This window comes from Larus michahellis, chromosome 2, assembly GCF_964199755.1.
Source record: "Larus michahellis chromosome 2, bLarMic1.1, whole genome shotgun sequence".
In the NCBI taxonomy this organism is placed as follows: domain Eukaryota; kingdom Metazoa; phylum Chordata; class Aves; order Charadriiformes; family Laridae; genus Larus; species Larus michahellis.
Genome location: NC_133897.1, coordinates 18260755 through 18284575, shown reverse-complemented (window position 1 = coordinate 18284575; position 23821 = coordinate 18260755). Strand labels below are relative to the sequence as shown.

Genomic DNA, 23821 nt, shown 5'->3' with positions numbered 1-23821 from the left:
TGAACAAGACACAACCAGGCACAAGTAAATCAAACTGAAGTAAGCCTAGTTTTCAATGAAGACAAGAAGGGTATTTCTATCATCACATAAAATTTGGGAGACAGGTTTCTCCTACTCCATTGATTCCAATGAAAGCAATGCACATTCACAACTTCTAAAATAATGTTCTTCAACTAAAATCACTAGTTCTCCTACACCTTTTCTGATAGTTTCAAGTGGTTTTCATTATGGTTATTAAGAGATTAAAGTACTGTACTGTCATATTAAGGAACACAACTGGCTCTCCTCCATGATCTCAGGTCTCCCCAGGCAGCTTCCTCCACAATTAATCTATTGGAGAACCTATCAAGATAATCACATTTCTCAGGGCAAGGTAGACACCACACAATTTCTTTATTATCCCTGTGGATCTCTTGGTCCTTGACAACCAGCTACTCCTCCTTTCCCATGCAAGGAGCTGCACACCGTACATTTTGAGCAGCAATACAGAGGATTTCTTTCCCCAGTCAAATCCTTGCCAACATCCTAATAAGGGTACTATCATCCCCTTTGCCCCACACTTCTTTCTTCCCACTAGAAATAGAACAGTGCTTAGATCATCCTGGTCCTTTATCTACCATTCTTCAGAGATATTCAGTTATAGAGACCAGAACAGATTCTTCCCCTCCACCCCCAGATATTCTTCAATCTTAAAGAAAACACACTCTTTTGAAACAATATTCTGAAAAGACAGCTACAGTGTTAGAAAAACAATTATGCATCTATAACATTACCCTACATTGCCCACAACAGTAACATTCACAGAACAGATGTTCGCTGCTTTTAGTGGTTTCAATGACACCCAAATGCAGTACTGAATTCAGCAAACACGGTAATGTTCACTGGTTGAAGCAGTAAGAAATCTTTTTTACCTTTCTACTGCAGCGTATGAGAACAAATGATCGTTGGCTATGTAATGTAAGCCTTAGCCTAATGTTCATACTTATGGCTGCTATTCTTCAGCTGTCAAACTGAAAAGGAATACCAATAAGCTACACAACTCTGTTAAAGCTGATTTAAACACAAATGAGAATCAGCCAACATGCAGAGGAATTACAAGCTTCTGGAAAACACACTTATCTCCCAGCAAAAGTGATGTTCCAGGGTGTTTCGGGTTATTACTTAAAAGCATTTGAAGTGAAAAAAATAAGTAAAAACCAGCTCATGAAAAAAGATTTTACTAAAAAGGCATGTGCTAACATTATAATAATGCTTTCTGACTCCTAAATAAAACTGAAGTAGAACACCTCCACTTGAAATATTTAATTAGGCAGGAAATCTAAGTCTCATATCCAATTTTCTTTCACCAAAACCTCTTTATCCTCAACATTACAGTAACTTCATTTATTCTTAACATTAACAGGTGCTGTTTGAATTCAGTGCCAAAGAGAGGATAGGACATAAGCATAATATTACATTTGGAAACACGAGTGAAATTTGGCAGAAGCTAACGTGTTGAGGTATCTAAGACACTGCACATGTGCTCCTTGCAGTGAACTGTGCCAAGTATGAAAGCTAAACCACTTTAAGGTAAGATGTCTTGCAGATCAGATGTATGGTCTGCACTTAGCTTCATATTCCAGACAATACAGGGCACAAGAACCAATCCCACAACGGCCCTCTTTGCACACATACTTTCCTTCCACTTTATAGCCAATGCTAAAAGGGTGCAACCATAACAGTGTTCAACATATTTTTCATTATTGCTACTTTATAGCACCCAGGAATTGTATATCTAAAGAAGTCATTCATGCGTGAAGGCAACCATTGTCTCACACAGAAAAATACAGAAGATTCATAAGATTTAGTAGGCTGTAGCTAAAAGCAAAGTCAATATGATTATTTTCATTGTTTCATTAAGTAAAGTTCTTCACAATTTTTTTCATTTTCAAGGTAAGTAACCCATTAAGTGCCAAAGTTGACTAAATTTCATGCTTTCACAACTTTGCCCAGGCAGATGCACAGCTTTTGAGGGTTATCACACAGGGAGCAAGCAACATGGAAATACAGACAGCAAATTTATTTTTTGAATGCTTTGGAAGTTTAAGTTTCCCAACTAGGTTATCCCCTTCTAAGATCTCCCATTTTCTATAATCTTGCCTTCTTTATCTGAGGAGAGAAGGAATCTTTTGCACAAGTGTTATGCCACCACTTAAGAATAAAAAAGAAAAAAATTCTTTAACTTTGTAAATAGATTTATAGTTGGGTCTCCCAGTATAGCCTGCATGTACAGAAAGTATCGTTTATTTTAAATCAAAACAGCTATAAATTCCCTTTTGTTTTCCTGTATCAGGATTCAAAATCACAACATCTGACTTAACAAAAAAAAATATATATATAAAAGAGTTGGGTTTTGTCTGTTTTGTTTGTTTCTTTTTAAAAAAAGCCCTGAATTGAAACAAGTCTAAAACTTCACCCCCAGAAGTGATGAGATCAATGACAGCCATTATTATTCCATTTCCTTATTAGAGTGTCTCAGGCTGTTAAGATATTTCCTGGTCAAACATTAAATAGAAAACAGTACTCAAACAATTGCTAAGAATATTAAATTAGAATGAAATCAGATTATTTAGACGTAGGTTCTACTGCTCTCCAGTAGTAGAATTTCCTTTCCTGGAAAGGAAAGAGAAGAATTGAATCCGTGTTCCAAGAGAATACCCAACTCATCAGCCTGCGGGGCACTTTGCACATGACTGCCCCATCCTTCCTGATGAAGTTGACCATAATGCAGCCAGAAATGTAAGTTGATGGATGCAAGACAGTAGGCAAGAAGTCTGAATCTGCAGTGTGGTGGTTAGGTCACTTACCTAAGCATGAACAACTGGGTTATGGCACTCTTAAGAAGAGAAAAACACAGACTTGAGCCCCCTCAGGTCATGAAGGACCTAGAATCAAGGCCTCCTACTTCTTGGATGAATAAGCTAATTAACTGCTAGTCTACTACATATAAGATAGGTATCAAAAGCATCTTCCTAAGAGAAAACTGCAGAAAGTGGTACAGAATTTATTTTCTGATTAATATAAGGGTTATATGAATGTCTAAGGTATACCCTGATTTCCTACCAGCCAACTTCTCTGTACCAGTGCTGCACATCATGGATTTCAAATTCTATCCAGGAAATCAGAATCTCATCAGCATGTGGTCCTTAGGTGTCTGCCTCCGTACTTTCTTAGCCAGGAGCCTAATTTTTAAGAACTGCAGTGTTGAACATTAGAAGGCTTAAGCTCTCTTTTAAATCTAGAATATTAAACCTTCCACTGCATTTTAAACTGTGTTAAGGGTTTGTTTTACTTTTTCCAACACAACAGCCTTTAGGATTTTAAACAGGAAGAAAGTAGGTCAGGCCTTCCTACTTAAGTTTTTTTAAACTTTTTTTTTTAATTTTGTAGTTAAATTCTTCAAAATGTATCCACCTATTGCATCTTTCATTAATATCTTAAGAAAATAAGTCTTAGAAGAGTACTTTGCTTTATCAAGAGCTTTAGAAGTAGCAAGTATCTATAAATATTAGTCAGGAAAATATTTAAACACAATTCCAGTTTTTGATTCCTTTGTAATAGGTTTGACTTATCTTTGATCACAGATTTTTGCAGTAACTCATTAAAAATGCAAAAAGAATTTGTCTGTGCACAGATCAGCCACAGAATACTGATCTGAACATTAAACAGCCTGAGGAAAAAAAACCAAAAAACACAAAGTGGAACCCACGCACTTGAAGCAATCAAACATCTGCCTGCCTTTCAACACCACTTTCACAGGAGTGCCTGCATCCCTAAATTAGAGGATACACGGCAAGCCCCTACTGTGTGAACAACCTCGCCACCCAAAGACAATGTTCAGAGAGTTTAAAATACAGAATTTTCTTTCTTCGTGTTTTCTGTTGGTGCACTGCAATAACAAGGAAGCTACTACTCACTTGTTTTATCAGCAATAGTACAAAGAGTAAGACACACCCTTCTCAGGGAACTGGAAAAACCTGCTATGTGAAAGCTGAAAAGTCTCCGAGTACCCACACCTCCATTTTGCTCTACATTTCAACAACAAAACTGAAGGGAAACTGCAAGGACTTGGCCTTAGCCTAGCAAAAGTAAAGCTGAGCAGAAAAACAAGGGCTGTACACAAACGCACTGAGATAATTATAAAATAAGAAAAAACTATTCAAAATAAAAGGACAACCTTGGCACAAGAACTGGTTATTACCAACAGATGATGAATAAATTTAGGCTGAACATTACAAGCAGCTTCCTCATGTTTAGGGCAATTTAGCATTCGAACAGGCTTCTAATTAAAGTAGTGAGGGGAAAAAGCCCAGCTGCTTTTCAGACAGCACTCCATATGTCTACGACTGTATGACATAAAGCCTACAAGAGCATGAAAATAAACTTGATGAATAGGGAGGTCCGTTCCTGTCCTGCATTCCTAAGAGAACAATAACTGTCAAGCAAATAACATCATTCTGATACAACTCTAAGATATAACCATCTGTCAGGCAATACCCAAGAATAATTATACCACAGAAAGCAAAACCAGATATTAATATCTTAGCAGGACAAACTTTGCCCAGAATAAACTTCACAGAGTATCTTTTCATAAAGTGTCTTAGACCAATAACCTCATTTCTTATAATCTCATGCTAAAAATTTGCTCCCTCTGCAAACAAGAGCTGCAGAAAGCACACCTCTCATGCAGTACTCGCTCCCAAAATCTGACAGAGCTCAGCTTATTTGGTCTCCATGCAACTAGCCAGTCCTACCATCTGCACCCCTAACATTCTGCACACTTGCAGCAGATCATCATACCCAAAACAGTATTACATCTAGCATGCTCAACAGGCTCTGTATTTGCTACTACATTCAGTTCAGACAGGGTGGTTCAAAAACAGCTGTCAACTGCTTTGCTACTGAAAGGTTCCAATCCCCATTTTTGCCCACACATCATTAACCAGAAAAACTGTAGCAACCATGATGGTCTAAGACAATTGGTTAGACACGATCAGTCTGCAGAAGTAACATGTTCTACTACACTAAGCTTTAGAGTTTGAAAGAGGAGACGGTCTTTCAGGCACACCAGCCTTTGAACTTGCTTGACATCTAAAGATACATGTAAAGAAGTATACAAGTTGGTCTAATAAAGACTATTACCTGCCCCTACAAGTCTTTCAGGCCAAGAGACTATTTTACACCAACAGGTACAGGCCTGTCTAGGGGGTCTCTTTATATCCGTGTTTTATTATTGCAACATATCTGAAATTGAAGACAAACTGCAAAATATTTTTGGCTGATAAATTCCACCTGCTTATTTGCAAAGTCCCTGATCACACCACGGACCTTACTGTTCCCTTCTAAAGGCTCATACTGAAATGCAACAACTGAGTGAATCGTAGAAGAGGGGAAAGTATGAGCACTCATCAGGAGCTGTACAAACCAAATACAACCATTCACTACTTCTCATAACAAGCTCAGAACACTTAAGGAAATTACCTGGCAACACAAAAGAGCAAACTATAGGAAATATTTTTTTCTATACAACAATTTTCTATACAACAATTATTCAAATAAGTACTTAAACCACATTTTGAGGACAGGCTCTTCGGCTGCTATCAAACAAATGGTCCAGACACAGCCTGTCAGAGACAAAAGTTTTGATGTCAATCTTTGCCAACAACTAGACTGCCACACCAAAACAAAGGCTGCTTTACAGATATTTGTTATCCTCTTTTCCAATGCACCTCTCTCGGTCACTTCTGAAGAAAGTATAAACACCTCTTACATTCTCGTCAGCAGACCTAGAGTACACAATTTTTCATTAAATAGCACGCAATTTCACTTTAAATTTAGAATTCAAAGGCATTTCCTTTTTTCAGTTGATTTCCCCTCTCCTTATTCCTTGCAAAACCATTGTGGTTAAACATATAGAAGAGTTTTGCAGAACAAGAATAAAACTTGTGTCTGAGCAGTAAAGTTTATGTAAATTAATCTCAAACTCTATTTTCTTAGCTTGATTCTCTTAGCAAAGCACAAAGCATGGTAGCTGCAAGAGAGCATTACAATCCATTTTCAATTAGTTTATATCACACCACAACATTTTCCTACCATTTTAGTTCATCTGCTTATACTAGAATACCAATGCTTTTTTAAACTTGTCATCAAAATAGCCTTCACTTTAATTCACTATGAGAGCCTGCAGATCTGATTTATAGTATATTCCAGACATATGACTGTATAATTCAGACAAGTTTAAAAAAAGTATGCTGAAAGAAGATACTCCCAAGGACTTCCCGTTAGGCCTGCTGAGCATAAGAGGACATATTTTACTTGACCTACCCCACTAATCTCAGCAAGTTCGTCCTTAGTAACAGATGCAAAGCTCAAATGACCACTTTCAAATCCTTGTTGCAGCTCCATCTCCAGCCTTTGATCATTTTTCGTCTGGAAGTAACAAATGGATTTCTGCTCCTTGGCCTATGTAACAGTCTCCTTGTAATCCACCAGATGATCTCTCTAGTACCAGGACATAGGATTACTCATCTCAACTTTAGCTGCATTCCCCCCCATCACATACAGAAAGAGATATAATGGACACCAATAAGACAACTGAAATTTATCTTAACTGTTTATAGACCAGTTTGATTGTTTTGCTATAGGATTAGATATCAAATTACAAAATTACAATGCAATATACATGCATTCTGACATTTAAATTTTGGCATTCAGCAGTCTAACACAAACGTAGCTAAGTTGTAGGATGAAATCTACTTGAGCCAATTTTCATTCCTCTAAATATTACAAAATTGTCAACACATAAATTCCTTTAAGTGTAACTCAACTTTGCACAAACTTATCTTAAACTGGAATAAAGTTAGAAATAATATTTTGTATCACAAAAGGTCTTTACCTTAAGGTACGTATTAAAACCAGGCAAACTGAACTCTTCAGAAACTCTGTAAACACTGCAAAGCATACAAAAGGAAAAGCTGTCTATACAAAACTGACTTAGAGCACTCAGAAAACTTGCAGACGTTAAGAATTGCACCTATCTCAAAAACGCACATGCTTTCTGTCGTCTTCTTCTTCCAAGCTGCACCCACAGACAATTCACAGAATTCCCTATCAGATATTCTGATTACTCTCCTACATTCACCCCTGGCCAGTTTCCAGGCAGCCTGAATGACTTTGCTATGCCACTGCAATGACAGCAAAAGAATCCTGTGTCCCAAGTAGCACAGGGGTTTTTTAGTATATTATTTTGAAACAATACTTTTTGAAATATTGTCTTGGAAATACAACTGGGGTGATTCCTGCACACAAATTCTGGATCTCAAATGTAGTTTATGCCAAGTCTCAGGGCAATAAACTCACACAAACTGCATTTTTTTTATTAGCAAGTTGTTGACTGGGTTTTGTTTTTTTTCCCCTTTCTTCATTTATATTTAATTCAAAGTTCATAGAACTGCATAGGTCATTCTGGCAGCTGGTACAATCACATGCCAAGTCATAAGCCAAAGACTCCTACGACAAAATATCAAATCAGTGACCCTCTGATGAGACACACGCAATAGAAAAAAAAAAAATCTGCCTGATCTTGACTGTCAGAACACAGCCTGGTTGAGCTACATTGAGGCAAGGTCTCAGCAGCAAGTCAAGAACTATCATAAGGAGACGTCACAGCCAGTCTGACCATGCTATTATCTCTACAGTATTGTCTAACAAAGAAAAGAAAAAGCAAAAACAAACACTGTGTCTCATGACAATGCAACTTACTGACTGGGAACCACTGACCTAGAGAGTGGTACTGTGACATTAATTCATATGCTAGGGCTGAAGCCGGTTTCTTACTTGGACACCAGACTAGCTCATCCCTTAACTCCTTAGAAAAGAGGCTTTTATTTAAAGTTTTTACCATCCCTCTTTTAGTTACAAAATTCCTATAGGATTCAGTAGACTAGATGAGCTTTTCCTTTAGCTTTACTTTTTCTGGGCATACAGTACTACTACTCTATTCCCTTCCAATAGAAGTTCAGGAAGAACGTGCTGATACTGCTAAAAGAAAGGCGAGCACCTGACATTTTCCTTTCTTCACCTCATCATTCTTTTTGCCTTTTTTCCTTGGCCTAAGAAATACTTCACTGTCAAAGGAGATGGGGAACACTCATTACTGAGAGAGGATAGCTGCAACAAATATCTAAAATTCAAGGTCAAACGTTTCTCTTAGTAACACTGGTAGAGGCGTGCTTGCACACACAAGTTCAGTCTCCTTGCAGTGAGGGGCTGTCTTGTACTTGAGTACATGCGCTGTAAAATAATTTTTATATATAGCAGTGTGCATACACAATAGTTTATGCATAAAAACATCCAACTTTCAGAAAGAAAAAAGAAATCTAATTACCTATTGGTAAATAGGTAATTGCTTACCTACCTCTTCTCTTATTAGAGGAATTTTGTATCTTCCCATGTATTTGTAAGTTCCAGTTTCTAAATGTGTAAGCAGCTTTGCAACAATGCAAACACTGGATTTTGGATTACCTTTCCTATTGCAGTCTACATCCAGCAAAGAAAACACAACATAGTAAAAAACATGGCAACATTTGGCACAAGGTAACCAGACATGAGGCTTTCAGCAGGCTGTGGCATGTTCTCACTCCTCCACTGGGAAAGAGAGGCTATCAAATGTACCTGTCATGCACGCCCATCAAAACTCATCTCTCTAGTCAAGCATTCACATGGGGAGATAGCATCTCAGCATACTACTCAAGAATGAGTTTTGGAGAAGAAAAGGTCATGTCATTACTTACTAATTCAGAGTGGTGTATTATTACATACAAGGTCCCTAAAAGCTGTTCCAAGACCTACAGAGAAATTGGTTTCATTCTGAAGGCCGCAAAAGCGCTATGGAGGAAGAGGACACAAAATCCATTACGCAGCAGAAGATATAAGGCATCAACCGCAGCTAGGCATTAATGTTTGTTAAGACAGAATCAAAACCAAGCCCCATTCAAAAGAGAAACAGGGTCAAGGTATGCTTTTAATTCATGTATGATGGAGTAGCACATAGGTCATAAGGCCTGCACTAATTGCAGAACACAAAGGAAAGTTTAGCCCATTGCTTTGTCATCTCAAATGCACAACTAAAGAGAAGGGAAATCAGCATTTGAATTCGATCAGCCAGTGCATGAGCAGCAGCCCACTGCAAGGTAAGAGAGGAATATATCTGGTCACTGTAGTGAGGACACTGTCCTCATAAACTGGGAGCCAGGAGCAACAGAAGTGTGCTGGAATCCTCCAGGCAGACCGCAGCAGCTCCGGCCATGCCCTGTGCAGGCAGTGGAAGAAGGACACGCTCTGTTCTCATTCCAAACGTGAGGAACCACATGAGCTACAAACTAGCAGCTAAACAAATATTTAGCCATAAGTACCACAATACAAGATTTGCTTTTGGACAACTGGGGATAACTTTGTTATTTAGATCTTCACAATGTGGTCAAACGTAAGAAATCTCAATTAACACATATAGCTGCTCTGACATACTGGGAACTGTTAATACAAACTGAACAGCCACTGAAGGTCCAATTACTTAAGTGAATACTTTCCTGTTCCTATAGTCTGCTAGTCTTAGGCTATACTAATGTGCATGCCATGTTTTCTTTTCAGGAATCTGGAGATGCTCCATTCAAGAAGGCGTTTCTTCCTGAAGTAACACCACCACCTCAGCTGACCAGCTTATGAGAAGGTACAATGCGCCTGCTGGCACCACATGTCATTCCACAGGCTTTTACTTGTGATGGCAGCAGGTTTATTTTAATAAGCTGCAGTGTTTTGATAAGTAATGCATGTGTCTATTGAACCGATACATACATTTTAAATATTAATGCTATATCCAAGCTAGATGAAAGCATTAGAGAAGACAGAATAAGTGATTTAATAAGGTGGGATGTCTAATTCTCTGATGTAAGCTAGAAGCATGTAAAACGGTGAGTTCAGTACTTGGATAAAGCAACCAGAAAGCCTCCTGTTTTCTTTCAAATTTAATTGCTATCACCCATAGGAAGCCAAAACCACTAGCTGGAACTCATTAAATAATGTGATAAAGCTGAAAGTCTGAGGAATAAAATGTAAATTCAACCTTAATGAAGTGGCATTTACTCAACTGTCATCACTGATTACAATTTTCCACCTACACAACAAAGTTACAGAATTAAACATTGTGTTACAGTTGCTGTCTGCCTCTATTCATAGAGCAGTAAAAGGAATATTTAACTAAAACCTATCTTCCTACAAGATGTTTTAATTCTGAACAATAAAAAAAATAATCTAATACTGCCTTTGGTTTGCTGGTTTCACTTCCGCTAAGTGAACCACTGGTAAAGAGTTACTGGGTTGAGACTACCTGTCTTCATATTACAGATGTTGGTTATTGTGTTTCTCTGTACTTTTTTCAGTCAGTTAAGGGGACAATAACCAACCAGTAATGATTTGGGTCACACTCCACTACCTCTTCTCCAAATACGAAGAGCAGCATTTTGCAAGGTTTCTGAAGTTTCCTTGGTATTCTATAACTTATTCCATATAATTAGTGGATCAGCCAGGTCCTACTGTGAGAAAAGGTTACTGAGTTTGTAAACCTTCCCTAACAGGTATTACCTAAGTCTCCTGTGCTGCGTAGGGGTCTGTTTCTTTCCAAAATTCAAATATTTGCCATATTAATGTCTGCACATTACTTTTTAAATCACATATCAATGAAAAAAAAAGTTTTACAACTCTGCTACAATATCCTTCTGTACCCAAAATATTTAAACTCTTCCTCCACAGCCATGTCAGCTACAGATTCTTCCTTTTAGCCAAATTTCTATATTTGTTTCTAACACCCTTCTGTTTCCACCCCAGCCTTTTTTCCTTTTGAAATGAAGGTATTTAACAGTTTTCATTTATCATTGTGAACAAGTCCAGTAAAAAGCCCTAATGAATCTTAAATATCTATATTAAATAATAAATGCATATTTATCATCAAAGCAGGAGTTAAAATAATTAATCTTGTGTACAGTACATAGTGTTATAGAACAGTTTTCATAGCTTCTAGGAAACAAAAGCTGGTTACAGCTGGCACAATAGTCTTCAACTTTTTTCCAATTGTCAAACTGTTCCTTTGACTCCCATTTCCTCTAGGAACTGCCTTGCAAATCCTTCCCTTACAGTAGAACTTTCCAGATATAACTGCCTAGGAAGACACTTTTCCCCACTGTTGCAGTCCTGAAATCTGCTATTTCCAGTCATAATTTCTCCTTCAGCCTGGGTGCTAGCATGCCCACCATCTACTAGAAGTAGTTATCTTCCAGCAGAAACAAACAAAGGGAAATTATGACAGTTTTCAACTGTCCACATTTGCTAGCTATAGCCACGGTTCTAAGGAAAGGACAACAACCATCTTTTCTACATGCCTTCCAAAAACGTGTTTGCTGGCTGACTGACTTCTATCTTGCCTCAGTACTCAGCTCCTGCACGTTACTTCTGCTCTCTATTTTAACCATCAAGACTTCTTGAAGCTGGATCACTCATCACTCTTTCCTGAGGAGCACGCAGGGTGTCCCGACTGACCTGTTCCAGGTCTCAGGGCCCAAGCACATGACACTCACAGCAGTCAGATGAGGGACCAAAGGCACCACTCAGCACTTGCCTCAAAGCATGCCATTCACAGTTTTATCCCCTGAGGTTTGTTTGCCATTTTGATACCCTCGCTCAGACTGGTTGTGGCAGCTGGAAGGTGGTCCAAGTCACTGTCTATATCATATTTCAAACGCACGACAAGCTTTCGAAGCAGGGAGCCACGCACTGCAGCTCAGTGGGGGCAGTTTCAAACCTGCTAGGCTACAGTACTTGCAGTGTCTTCTCAATACCAAGACAGAATTTCTAGCACACCTAATTTTGACATTATTAAAGTAATAGATTTGGACCTTTGGAGTAATTACCAATCTTTGAAGAAGAAACCTGCAACAGCTGGATGTTCCTTTCCCCATAGAAAATTAAATGCTAGAACTTAAGTTGGCGGGACTGAAGTTACAGGTTAGCTATATAGGTACAGGAGCTCACATAGATTACTGAATCAGTTAAGCTTGGAGATTAGGCAGCAAAAGGCTCCGTTCAGGTTCTCTAGGATGTACGGTTGGCAAGAGAGCGGAAGCAGAGCCAGGACAGGCTGTGCCCCGGGCAGGCAGCTAACAAAAGGGCTGCTGTTTGTCCTGGTGGGAGCAGCAGTAACTTGCCTTGGGCTGGTGGCAGGGAGAGCACTAGGGGAGGAGCAAGGACTTTTAGATACGGCCTACAGAGTAGGGATTTCATACCCTCATTAGAGTTTAGCCTCTATTCATCTTAACAAGGGAGGAAGCTGCTCGTTCAGAAGCTGGGTTTGGTCACTTCTCCAGCACTGCTAGTATCAACATGATGCAGTTTCAGCATTCCCCCTTCCACACACACGTTCCACTTACAGTGCAATCCTAACACAAAAGGTAACTGTGTTCACAGCTTCACAAATGACCCAGATTACAATGAGATAATTAACTGCTCATGAACAGCTATTCACTGAAAACCTCTATCACAGTATCTGTTAAGCCATGGAAAACCTTCATTACTGTATCTGTCAAACCCCTGAGAAGAAATTTAAGACTGTTTCTTTAGATCAGTTCTCTTTTTGCAACTCTTCTGGACTGTGATAAAAAAAAGCAAGGCCTTCTATCAGCTGAACTTGGAACGTGTTTTCTAAAAACACACAAAAAAACCTTCTCCATCTACCAGTTGCAGCTTCTGATTTGGCCACAGGTACCATGTGAAATAATTACATTCCACTCTCTTTTATTATAATTGCAATGTCAAGTCCATTTCTTTAGATAGCATTCATGGCATATTGTCTGTGAAACAGCAGCTCTGCATTTCATATCTGAAACTACATTGTTCCTTTTGGAACAGCTTCATTTGCTAAAGTCCACCAAATACATTATGAATTCATTAAGGATTTTCTATGCTCTATATATAAATGGATGTGCGTGTTTCCAAGTTCTGAGACATAATTAGTAGCTCTGAAGCAGTTTTACTCTAGTCTTAAACTTGTTATACAATTTTTTGTGCAATGTATTTTGTTGACAGTCATCATTAATGGTTGGCTGTATTAGCAATATACCTTCCTATTTTTTTTTTTCAAAACTTATACCATCATATATAATGAAACAACATAAGAAAATTTAGTCATTTTTGACTCAAAAAACAGAGTGTGTCTTTACAAGACAATAAAGCAACACACAATTAAAAATACTTAGACCACAAATTGGTACAATGGTGTTTCACAGCTTTATTAATACTAAGCATGATATAAAATTACTCTTGGTCTCTCATACTAATCCACATATTGTTAAGAACCATAGAAAACAAGCAACAGCCTAGTCCAGTATCAGAAAATGGTGGGCAAAAGAGGAATCACAAGGTAATCCTACCTGGATGACCATCTGTACTTCAGCAGTGACTTAAGATACGCATTTTCCAAACTGTGGAACTGAGAATCTATGAAGCCTGAAGGAAAAAGGAAAGGCTAATAGTAATATGACATTGGTTCTTGTCAGTGTCGGAAATATTACATATTTTTGTGGTTTTGTTCTAAATGTTAGCAGCATAAGTTTAAAGTAGTTAACCTCCCAACTACTGTTCCTCTATGACACACTGCAGAAATAAGACAAGTCAGAAGAGACTTATTTAAGCTGGGGGAAGAGAAGTTTTCAACATGCAAATTTGGTCTGCCTCCATACCCGTCCTAGACAAATTGGTCTTAAAGTGATAATTCAGCAAAATAATGACTTTAAAATGGGTACAGCTAAGCTGTATCTAACATATAAATATCCATAAGACTTCACAGATGTATAATCACGTTTTATACGTGAACTATATCGCAAGTTCTGGTACAAAATTCGAGGTGTAAGCCTTCTCCCATTGCACTTAATGGGCCCATATTGAAAACCCTCTAAGCACTTGTGACTTCATGCTTGTAGTAAAGATGCTCGTGTCTTTGCCGCATGATAGCTAATCACTCTGCTTTGGAAAATCAGCAATAACCTTGAAACCATTACTAGCTGTGCACACTGACATTCAGCAAATGTCTTTTTCAACACTCCACCTGGCATTATGCACTGCCTACTCCTCATACAAACTGAAAACACCTGATGTCTCTTCTTGGCAATGAGCTGCAGAGCAGAGATGGAGCAGCAGACCACAGAATACACGTCGGAAACAGAACCACCACCCTGTTACACTTATGGCAAGAACCTAACAGTCAAAACAGGGTGGAAAACATCAAGATGAGTCTATTCTTGCCATGTTCATATGTCACCATCTCTTCTGCACACTGCAAACTACAACGTTCACATCTCACAGCTCTATAGTACAGTTTGTAGTTATAGCTTATTTGTTCAATGATTGTCTTTAAATACTGATGTCACTGAGGATGTAAACAATTAATTAATTTCAGGAGCTTCTGGTTGCAGTCTTATTACATCACTGACTATACTGCACATGGTTTGAGAACTAAGAAAGCTTGAATTTTTGTTCTTTAAACTAGCAAACAACTGCCAAGGTTGATTTTTTTCTTCTATTAAAATATTATTTTTTAAAAATATGACATAAAGGGGGCACGGTCTAGGCTGGATTTTAACCTGATCTGTTATTTCATATAATGGCAATGATAGGCTCATATTAGCCTTCACAGCTGAATGGAAAAGCGACAAAAGATGTTGGCCACAGTTACAAGATGTGATCCCAACAGATTAAATATACTGAAACCCTTTTACATTAGCAGCTTTTCTGCAGAGCTAACAACTGAGTGATAAGGGTAATTCTACCCATGATTCATAATGTAGATCAGGACAAAACCTGGAGTCCTAGAAACTAGTCTGCTTAATGCTATTGCTTAAGAACACATGGAATTTGTTAGTCTTCCATAGTGTGGGGAAAATTCAAGTTGTGCTCTTTGACAGCCAAGCATAACGAACATAGATATTCAAGAACACCAAAGAAAAGTTTTGTGCATCTTCAGACATGTGCCATTTTTGCTTTCTGCTGTTTTTTCCCTAAATGCAAGGCTGCTAGCTGAAATAAACAGCATGTCACTGTATCTGTATCATTTATCGCTGTCTTGGGAAACTTGCATGTCAAAGAACTTTACTGAATACCTCATGGTAACGCTCAAAATTATTTAGTAAAATATGCAGAGCTGTTCTCAGATCTTCCATACATGACATGGGACAGAGTTAGTCCCATGAACTGTCAAGGGATGTTAACGATACTGCAAAAGTTATTTGAAGTGTATTAAATAATGCTTGTTCCCCATCTCTCTACTTCTGTAATACAGGGCAAGGCACTGTATTAGACAAGTACAATATCACTTGTGATGTAAACACCACGATCCCCTAAAAGCAGGTATAAATGAGTTCTGTTATATTTTTATATTTCTAAGACTGAAATTACGAAGGGACAAGTTAATACACTGCATCTTTTCCTTAATGAACAAGAAACGGTAGCAAGCGGGATGAAGACTTTTCAGGAGATGGGGTCAGGAGGTGTATAAACACCACAGGCTGGGATTGAACTCCATTAGCACAACTATGTGGGAAGCTTTCGTGACTCCTACACATAATTCACGTAGTTCTAGATGGTGAAACTTGCTTAATTCACTGCAACATCTTTCCAAAAGATACTCTAGAAGACAATTGATGGATACACTGCTAGCAGCAAGACCGGATTTTTTTCCTGCTTTTACTTATTATCATAGCAAGTTCTACAGTAAACCTTAACACAGAGGAACCAGTTTAGAGGGAAGATGCTACTGAACTACTTTTTATAGATCCCTTCTGCTCCCTTCCATATGCTAGAGATAAATGAAAGGCTCACAGGTGCTCAGGTGCTTGCCACATAAAAAGGAGAGATTCAGCACAGGAAAGCAGAGCTAAGGCTGCTGTTTCAGTGAAAGGTAGTGTTGCAACATCTTAAGAACAGATGGGAGTTACAGCAGATTCCAACAACAACGTCTTCGTGAGAAGCACAGTACTCCCACAAGGCACTCAGGAAAGGACTGGAAGTCGCCACTTAGAAAACATACTTGTGACTGTTTCCTATCAGGAGTTGGGATGTCCTATAAATGTTAACAAAAGTACAAATAAGCATCCAAAGTAACAGTACATTCATTAGCCTGCTTTCTCTGCACCTGGTATTGACTTTTATACCACACTCTTAGAAACTTACAGCTCTGACACCTGCCTAATTTAAAATTTAAATTCCAAATCGTATGCCACTACACAGAAAACATTTTATTATGAACCCAAAAATGCCATACTAGCTCAGGTTCAAGGTCCATCTAACACGGTATCCTGTCTCTAATAAGGACTGCTAGTGGATGCCTAAAGAAAAGAACAAGAACAGAGTAAACACACAGCAACCCTTTCTTGATGTACTCTGCCAGCTGACAGCACTCTGCAGCTCTGGGACTTCCTCTGTCTCCTTTTAAATGTACACGTGTAAATATAAACACATTCACATTAAAGTCCAAAGCCATTCCTCTGAAATCATTTAAATAAACTTTTCACTGTTTAGGTTACTGCTTTACTCCTTTTCATTCTGATGAATAAACAGGCACAATTGAAGCTGATGAGTCTCATTCATTCATTCCCTAGCTCTATCAGATTAAATCCCAAAACCTAAATTAACTGTTGCTTTAAAACAGCTTTTAGAAGCTACATGCAATCACCCATTCTGAATAAAAATTAAAAAAAAAACTTACTCAATCCAAACCAGTGATATCTAGCAAAATCCTAATGTTAATTCTGAGATTAGAGATTTGATCATCCACATCAATTAGAGATGAACTTAAAATAAGAACTCTGAACATCATCCAAAAAATAACCGTAAAAACCAAATGCTGAATTCAAGTACTGAGGATTGCCGTGAGGTCTAAAGATGCTGGTCACCACTGTCCAGACTATTCAGTCTTCTTCATAAGGAAGAACTACAAAAACCACTGAAAGCTATTGCCTCTGAAGTTGTTCTACAGTTTATTTAGAGGTAAGGAAAGGCAAAGATGTGCTGAGCTATTTATGAAAGCAAATCAATTCAAAGAAAAAGCTCTGGAAATGCAAAAAGACTTTATTTTATAAATACAGATTAAATAAAACAAAGATAGGAATTCAGAGGTGAAAACATAAAAGCAGCATGCAAAGGCATCTACTGCTTTTCTGAGCTCTTACATCAAATATCATCATTTACGCTCTTCACGTGCAACATGACAAATTAATAACGCTATGTCTTGCTCAACACAGATTAAACGCAGGCATTAACAAAACCAGTAAGGCACTGTTTTCACTGTTGAATTAAGCTATTCTCAGCCAATTCATAAAAATACCTCACGGTACCGATAACCTATAAATTAAAGTTTAATCGGTCTCCTGAGCCCAGCTGCGCAGCCTGATGCCACTTAATGGTTCGGTCACATCCATTACTCGCTGTAGACGAGCTCTCTCCTCAACTCCCCGCGACAACCCGGCGGCTTTTCAAAGCCAAGCACTAGCCGCGATTAAACCCACCTCCCCCCACGCCCTCCCGCCCCCCGGCCGGATTTCACGGCGGGCAGCTCCCGCTCCGGGCCTGCGTCCCGCGGACTCGGACCCCCGCTCACGCTACAAGCGGCGGCGGGAGTCGCCTCAGCCCGCGGGGCTGCCCCGCCCGGGCAGGGGGCACGGCCCCGCGGGGCTCCCCCACCGCCCGGGCGCCTCGCACACGGCCGGGGGGGCTCGGCCGGGCGGGGGCCATCTTGGAACTGGCGCCCCGGGCAGGGGGTGCGGACACCCACACACACACACACCCCCCAGCCCGGCGCCTGCCGCCTCCCCTCACACACCCCAGCCGAACCGTCCCCGGTCCCGCCGGCACGGCACGGCACAACCCAACCCCTCCGAGCCCCCCGTCCCGACACCGGTACCGGGGGAACGCGGGGCCAGCCCCTCCCGCCACCTCACAGACCCCCGCCCCGAGGATGGGCCGCGGCTCCTACCTGCGGCCGAGCCTCCCGGTGGCAGCGGACACGCCCCAACCTCCCTCTACGCGCTGAGTCGCGCTCCCCGACTCCCCATCGCCGCTGCCGCGCTGGGCCCCTCCCACCAGGGCGGGGCTCGCGCGGAGCCCAGCGGCCGCTCGCCAGCCCCGACCCCCTCCATCCCGTACACACAGACGCACGCCAAGGCCAGGCTCGCGCCCGATTGGCTGGGGGAGGGAGGACCGCGCGAAGCCGAGCGCCCATTGGCCGCGGGGGAAGGCGGCGGCCCGCCCCGCGGCCGTCGCGTGACGGCAGGCCGGTGGCGGGGGGCGCGGCGGGAACGGGCGGCGGCCGGTGTGGCGGGTCCGTGACAGTGACAGTGACAGTGGCGGTGCCGGGGCCCCTGTGGGTTCGTCCTTCTGGTCCTGCCTTCCCCGCTCGGGGTTGGGGAGTTTCGGCAGCGCGGCAGAAACCGGGGCGGGGGGAATCCGTGGGGGGCGCGACAGCGAAGCGGAGGGGGAGGAGGGCGGCCGGCTGCCTCTGGGGTAACTGGCCGCGCGGCGCGGGGGGTGTCCCGCAGTGTGGGCCCTCCCTGGTGGGAGGCCTCCTGGTGCGGCTCCTGGGTGGCCTGGGGACAGCAGGAGCCTCCACAGGTGGTGTGACCGGTGTTTGGGTTTGGCCTCCTGCCGTAGAGAGCGCCGAAGGCACCCGCAGAAGATAAATTTGTGAATTTTGTGGAGGGTGTGCTCAGGGGGGAGGCAGGGCGGAGGAGCAGGAGGGGTAAGGAGATGGTCTGGGTAGCTGTCAAGGTCAGCGGTGGCTTCAGCAGAAGCACTGGCTGCAGCCCTGTCTGTGCGGGAAAGGACGAGTCTTTATTCATTCAATGAATCTATTCTTAGTGGGTTTATTTTTCATATAATAAAATACGCCAAGGATTCTTCCAGTCTTTATACACAGGTGTTCTAAATACCTGTGTTTGCAACAGCAGTGCTGTCCAATGTCTGCAAAACTTGGCATTTAGTGCACTGGACAGCCACCTTGCAGAAGTGCATCCCTAGCCTACGCCAGGCTGTGTTGATATTAGTTCTTGGCTAATCTCAAAGTATGTGATTACAGGTGGTTTTGGACATCTTTAATTCTCCTGGGACTTTTCTGCACTGTCTTCAAGTAGCATTTCGAGTGAGGTGTTTAATTGTGACAAAAATTCATTGAGATACAGAAACTGTGGCAGAAGACTATTAGTTTCTTACCATTTCCTCTCATTTCTTGGGGCAGCTCTTTTATTAGTAGACACATATAGTTGTGTAGTGTATAATGCAACTAATCTCATTCAACCTTCTCTGACATTTGTTCCTGTTCTGTTTAAAATTACGGGGGTTTTGGCACACTACAGGATTACATGATTTCATTATGATGTCAATCATTTTTTGGTTTAGATCAGCAAATCATTAACAATTACTTCCTTCTTATCCATATCTTCAAAGACTTGGGACGCAATCCTTCCTTTTGTGATCCATCAGCAGCTGAAGCATTCCTGAAAGGAAACCGGTTGAACGTATGTGGTTAGTTTTGAAATAAATTATTCTCAAAGACAGTAGACTAATTACAATGCCTAGAGGTACTAGACACCTCAAAATGTAGCCCAGTTTCTGGGTGAATACATTTTTTGTGTTTTTTGAGATTGTATTTTAAATATTCATCTCGCTTTCCTTTTGCATAAATATTTCACAAGATTAAACAAATGCCAGCTAATAATTTCCTTCTTGTTATGCTGAGTACCACCCAAGTACTTTTTCATATCTTAAGACTTAACCTCATTTGGAAAATTAATTAAAAAAAACAGTTCTGATACTTTATATGCAAACCTTTCGTTGAGGCCAGGCTGTTGTAGGAGAAACTTAGTTTCCCCAGTATGAAAGTGCTGACAGACACTAAGCAACCAAACTCCAAAACAAGGCTTCCGGCCAGAAAGATGAATTGCCATTGTACCCATCCAACTATTACCCTTCTTTTCCTATTGTAGGGTTTGGCAAGAGTGAGTTGAGCCCTCCATCGTTTTCAGAAAAGGCATATTCTCCACAATCCCAAAACAAAGCAACTCCTGTAATCTGAACACTCCCATGTGATAGCAAGTGACATGAAACTAAGGAGAGAATGAAGAGCTTTCTACAGGTCAGTGCTTTTTCCAAACCCAAGGGAGACAACCACATCCAGATGACTTTTTCCGGCATGACTTTAGTTAAGAACTAAGCATCCCAATGCCATTAAATCAGTTTGAGTCTGAAAGTCTGAGCGCCAGACTAGCAAAAGATAGCTAGGGAGTTAAATTTAGGCAGGTTAGATGCCCTTCTCCCTTTAATTTCCTCCCAGGGGTTTCTCTGGTGGAAAACGACAGGAAGAAACAAGACATTGAAGAAGCTGTTGTGACACACAAGTCCCCAAAACACTTTAGACATGACTGATATGGCTGGGGGATTTTCTTCTGTTTTGCTGACATGGTTGGAAATCTGCAAAAGCAGCATCTTACATCTCTCTCAGGGGAACGCAGCAGTAGAAAGACATCTCAGATGGTACCACATCTGCAGATCACTGTAGACCCACAGAATCTTCCTGGTTGCCTCTAAAGATCTTGCCGATCACAAGGTGTTGGCACCTCTCTCTTCAGTTGCTAAGTTGTTGTTACAAGGCAGCTAAAACATATTAAATACTTTCCTAAAATTATTTTTCCGTGCAGGCAGTTGCTGTGTCTGGCACAAAGATGTTATATGATCATTAATGGGAAGTGATACTGAGCCAGTTTCTCTTCAAAATATGGCCAGCTGTATTTGAGAACTCCTGCTTTAAATATGTTTGGTTGTGTGTGTGTGCACAGACTGGTTTGGTGTTCTTCACCTCCTGACACTGGCACTTTTGCTGTGCATAGCTGAGATTCTTGCATAATTTAACAGAACCATCTCAGGTGTCTCCCACTCTATTCAGAGCATTTGAGCTGTGTTCTCTGGATTTTGGCATACAGCTTTGATCACATTACATTTACAGAAGAGTTTACCAGACTTGCTTATTTAGAAAATTTCCTAGAGAACAGGGTTTTGGGTTTTTTCAAACATATATTTGAATGGCTCCCGAAATATTTATGACAGCTGTCTCCAGTCAGGTTTTTTATTTCCTTGATTTTAGTCTGATATGAGTATAATCAATTCATTTTTCTGTCTCAAATTCCAGCATTGTTGGTGCAAAAGAAATAAATATTCATAGACTTTTTTTTTTTCTTGTGCATTGTAAATGCTTGCTGGGTTTTTTTCGTGTTACTGTTTCATCTTCATAGTTTTCCAGCAGACAGGCTTGTGGCTAGCAGGAAGGACTGGCTGAATGGAACTGGAACCAGCGAAAAATCTGTTTCAGTGATTGCAAACTGAGGATACTGGAAAATATAACGTTTCAGTCATTGCAAACTGAGGATACTGGAAAATATGTACGAATAGATTCATTTATTAAAAGCATATTTATTTTGTTTTCTCACTTTTTCCTATTATATTTTGCAAAACCTGAAATTTGTTGTTCAGCAAAACTCTGAAGTATATCTAGGTACAATAAATGAATTATGCAAATCATTTTATTGAAAGAAAATGTATTCTCATATGTACACGCTATTTGCCTGGTCTTCCTATTACAGATGCAACCTGTAGTAAAATCCTAGTTTGTTAAAGCAAAGGAGTGCTCCAGAGACTCTAGATTTTGAGTGATACGTAGAAATCTATCATGTTTGTGTAGGGCACATGGAGCTTGAAGACATTAATATGAATAAATACTAAAATATGTTAAACATTAGTTTTTGTTGGTTCAGGTTGTTTTCCTGAGGAAACAGGGCTTACGATATTCTGATGTTCATGAGCAATCTGTCTGTGAGTCCCCCTTAGCAATTTCTGAATTTTTCTAGCTGCACTTCAGGTAATTTTAACTCTCTTCTTTCATTGTGTTTACAAAAATCTCAAAATACATCAGTTTTTTTCTCTTCAACTTGTAACCTTTTGCTGTCTATAGAGTTCTCAGTATTTTTCTGTGAGATGACCTTTACAATCTTCTGGTATATGAGAATTTCTCCTCAGGATCCAGCTATCATAAAGGTACATACATGATGTAGACAGACATCTAGACATCTTGAGGTCTGACCTTTTTATTCTTCTGCATGCTCTATGAGCTTGCCATCACTGTTTTTGCTGTGCATAAACTATTTTGAATATTCATACAGTTTTGATAAATAACCAAGCTCGATTTTGTCCCTTCACCAAATATCTTGTGTTCTTCTTGCTCAGTCTTACAGTTTTCCGTACTGCAAGCTCTGTTGATATCCCTTCTGCCATTCATACCACCAACTTCTCACTTAAAAAGTAGAAACTAAATAAAGTTGATGGAGCAATTTGTCTCATAACAATTTACCTGTTCGATTGATATTTCAAATTCTGTTTTACTTTGAATTTTTTCCTGGATGTCTTCCTCATGGTCTTGCTACCAAACTGTATCAGATGAGCTGTTCTGTAGTTTTGATGCTTTTTTGTCCAATTTCACGCTGATATATATATGTAAATCGTCAGGCTGTAGTCCAGTTTGATGAACTTTACAATACATCCATTGATGCTAGTCCATCCAACTTGAGAAGCTCTGTTGGAGCCTTCTCTGACTTGGAGGCTTTCCTTTCTGAATAGTTAATTATATTAATTATGAATGCTATTTCAGATTTTAATGGTGGCAGTTCTCCAATCCATGTAATTCAGTAGTTTTTCATACAGCTCCTCAGTGTATAATCAATGTCTGACCATCCTTTGTTTTTCTTACTCGAATCTCACATTTTAATGATTTATTCATTCTGGTTTGCAGTTAAAACACTTCCCTTGCTGACATGCAGAAATCAAACATCTCAGAGTTTTGCTGCCACCTCCTGATCCTTGGAACGCCTCCTAATATCTCATTTAATCATGTTGAATGGTTTGGATTTGCTTAACTAAGCCACCTACCACCACCAAACTGCACTGAACCAAAAGCAGACATGTCCTTCATACTTTTTAATATTCGTACTATGTTTTGATACCGTGGTCGGAGAGGAGAAAAACACATACAGTTGAAACTAAGAACAAAAAAACGAGTGTTTGCGATACTTCTAAACAAAGGTGTACTTATGATATAAATGCTGATATTGAAGTTTCTTATAAAACAACTTCTGGATTTCTGGAGGAGTTGTGAAAGAATTAAAAACATAATGAATGCAACGTTTAGGATGTATCATCCCAAATTAGGCTTTCCCTTTCTTTTGCTGAACTCCTGAGAGGGTGAACTGTTTGCATCATGAAATGGTTAAAATGTCACTGCTTTCTTTATCTTTCCTGGCTGTTACAGAAAACTAGTATTATTAACGAATTTGGATGTAGCTGCAGGCCAAGAATGTGCTATTTCGTGAGGCTGATCCTGCACGTGCATTTCAGTCTTCCTTACAGACTAAGGAGAACTTTGATGCTCAGAGATCAAAGTCAGAAGCTACGGAGTGTGATCCACCAGTCACACATGTGTTTTTGAATGGCAGACTGAAGGATGAAGAAGAATAGAATTTGGTTGGATAAGCAGCTATCATTTAACTTTAATTTGCTATCTGATTTCTCTACATTTTGTCCACTAAACCCTGTCTAATTCCCTCTTGCAGCCGGGAGTCACAGTGCAGAACACTTGTGCAAACCAGAG

General features: G+C 40.2%; 1 protein-coding gene and 1 long non-coding RNA gene across 11 annotated transcripts in view; one reads left to right on the top strand and one right to left on the bottom strand.

Annotated features, from left to right (window-relative positions):
- Positions 1 to 18275, bottom strand: part of MPP7 (MAGUK p55 scaffold protein 7) — a 156395-nt gene extending 138120 nt beyond the window's left edge. For 2 of the 9 annotated variants that reach the window (XM_074574392.1, XM_074574389.1), the window contains exons 1-2: positions 18110 to 18194; positions 13515 to 13590 (exon numbers count right to left, since the gene is read on the bottom strand). The gene's annotated coding sequence lies outside the window, so the exon portion shown is untranslated. Of the gene's footprint in view, positions 1 to 6934; positions 6998 to 13514; positions 13591 to 18109 lie in introns of those variants that run through there. The other 7 variants (XM_074574387.1, XM_074574395.1, XM_074574394.1 and 4 more) reach the window with 5 other exon arrangements.
- A 123-nt stretch (positions 18276 to 18398) lies between these two features.
- On the top strand, positions 18399 to 22518 carry LOC141738667 (uncharacterized). 2 transcript variants are annotated; one of them, XR_012585439.1, is made up of 4 exons: positions 18399 to 18500; positions 19576 to 19646; positions 20115 to 20263; positions 20462 to 22516. It is a non-coding gene; the product is annotated as an uncharacterized LOC141738667 (long non-coding RNA). The 2 variants fall into 2 exon arrangements; XR_012585440.1 differs by having other exon boundaries at positions 18410 to 18500; positions 21428 to 22518.
- Positions 22519 to 23821: the final 1303 nt, after the last annotated feature.